Source organism: Palaemon carinicauda, chromosome 19 (assembly GCF_036898095.1).
Source record: "Palaemon carinicauda isolate YSFRI2023 chromosome 19, ASM3689809v2, whole genome shotgun sequence".
NCBI lineage: Eukaryota > Metazoa > Arthropoda > Malacostraca > Decapoda > Palaemonidae > Palaemon > Palaemon carinicauda.
Genome location: NC_090743.1, coordinates 42,888,014 through 42,890,833, shown reverse-complemented (window position 1 = coordinate 42,890,833; position 2,820 = coordinate 42,888,014).

Below are 2,820 nucleotides of genomic sequence, written 5' to 3'. Positions count from 1 at the left end.
AATAAAACAGACTTGATTCTTGTACAGCAGGTTAGTATCCTACTCATCCTAACCCTCTCCTCTGTCCTCTATTCTTCTCCCATCGTCTCTTTGGGCTTAGTAATGGTCGTGGGATGGGAGATAGCTATGTGTATGCCTTTATACAATTTGGGGTGTATGGGGTGATGAGTCGTCTTTTTGTCAATAATAATAATAATAATAATAATAATAATAATAATAATAATAATAATAATAATAATAATAATAATAATAATAATAATAATAATATTAATAATAATAATGATAATAATAATAATAATAATGATAATGATAATGAAAATAATAAAGAAAGGTTACTCATATATCTTCATTGACAATAGACACTCATTTGAAATTCCCTGTAAAATAAATGTTCATTTGAATATGATTGGCAAGCGATTTTATGAAAACAAAACAAACATTAAATAACTTTTTTTTCAAAACTCGTAAAAGACATGAAATTCTTTCAGATATATTCAAAAGACGAACAACTCCTTATCTTATGAAATCTTCAATGAAAATACAATCATTTAAAATTCCTTGTGTAATAAAAGCTCATTTGGCTATGATTCTATGCAACCAAAACAAACCTTAAACAAGCTCCTTTTTATCAAAACAATTGGAGAAAATTAGACGACCAATTTTCCCAATAGAACACTACAGCATCGTCTCAATAAGTAAGGTCAACCACGCTCCAAATATACAAAATAGGGACTCTACCAGCGTGGAAAAGTGCGCCTGGAAAGCAGCTCATTTTTTTCCAGAGGAGAAACCGGTCGAATCGCGTGCTGGGGTCTGGAATGCGAAAGATGCAGCCTGGCGTTCCTCCAGAATACTGGATTGAGAGAGAACAGGTTTGCCTTGCAACTTGGCATCCTTCTCCCTTCATTTATTTCTTAGCAACGATATCTCTATTTATTCATTCATTTTATTAGTTTAGCTTCTCTTTATTCTACATTGATCTCTGTTTTCCTGTCGCCATAGTGTCATAATTATTCTTTTCTCTTTCTTTCTATCATGTCACATTTATTGTTCAATTCCTTCCTATCTGACTGATCTATTTAGTCTGATTTTTTTTCATAATTTCTATATAGCCTTTCAATCGTTTTCTATAAATTTATCTATTCATCTACTTGCTAATTCATTTCTCATCTATTAACATACGCAAATATAGCAGATTTGCTTAAATTTTAGTTCTATTTGTAATGACCTGTATTAACTTGATGTCAACTATTTGAATTCCACATTAGTGGTATTCAATTATTTTTTCTCTCTCTGATTGACGTATATGTTCCTTTATATCTAATGTTTATTTATTGAATTAGTGAAATAGCCTCTGTACCATGGCCTTCCACTATCTTGGATTAGAGTTCTCTTGCTTGGGGGTACACGTGGGCATCCTGTTCTATCATATTTCTCTTCCTATTGTTTTTTTTTTCAAGTTACTGTTCTTGAAATATTTAATTTTGATTATTCATACTTCTCTTGTAGTTTATTTATTTTTATGTTCCTTTTCCTCTCTGGGCTATTTTTCCTTGTTGGAGTTCTTGGGCTTAATAATAATGATAATAATTCGTCTGCCTTACTTAGGTGGTGCTATAATTTTTTATTTGTGACCTGACCTGTCATCAGGTCAACTGCAATTTATCATATTTCTTATTCATTGATTATAATGGCAATTTGATTTTAAAGTTGCATATTCATCAACTTGCCAAGCTAATTTCACTTTTTTATACTTATTTATCAATAAATATCATCAATTCCATATATGCACATCATATTCATCAATATATGAGTCAATCTCAGATTTTCAACATCATATTCATCAATGTATGAGGTCAATCTTAGATTTTCAACATCATATTCATCAATGTATGACGTCAATCTTAGATTTTCAACATCATATTAATCAATGTATGAGGTCAATCTTAGATTTTCAGCATTATATTAATCAATGTATGGGTCAATCTTAGATTTTCAACATCATATTCATCAATATGTGAGGTCAGTATTCATTTTTAAACATAATTTCCATCCACTTGCAAAGGAAATTTCCTATTTTTTCTCATACTTAATCATCAATTGGTGCTATTAATTCAATATATTCACATGCTATTCATCAACTCATCAATACAAAACTCACCCAGGTACTCAGTGACCTTCACCACACTTCAGACATTTCAATCCACATTATTCATCCCCTGAACACCCAGTACCACCTAGACAAGGAGACTCCTCCGACACCATCACCACACTTTACGCAGAAACCAGTAGCCCAGGCCGAACCGAACATATAGCAGAGAGGGCGTGAACTAGTTGGGAGGGCAAGGTCGACCTTGAAGATACCATCAAGGTCAACTCTCACGCTCGGTTGAGAGAGGAATGCTGCATGACCCCTGTGACCTGCCTCGCAGCCTAGCCATGCCCATAACCTCCTATTGCTCTGTATTGCCATTATTCTGTACCGCTCGGTGAAACTGTTACTGACCAATTTCTAAGGGGTGGGGATCTGTCGGGTAGGAGTGGGAGGGGTGGATAGAAGGTTTGGGGTTGGTTGGCGGGATTCAAGGTAGTGGAGACTGGCTTTTTGCTGTTATTGGATTTCATGAAACTTTGGATGAACTATTTTTTTTATGTTATTCGAGGATTAACTGCGGTAGATTTATTGGATTAACAGGGGTAGATTTAGTTGCTTAGAGGACATTACTATAATTGATTTATTGGCGTGAAAGGAATTCCATTCACTTCGAGCAGGGGATGTGTGGAGCAGACTGAATTAAATCATCGAAGGGATTAACTGGT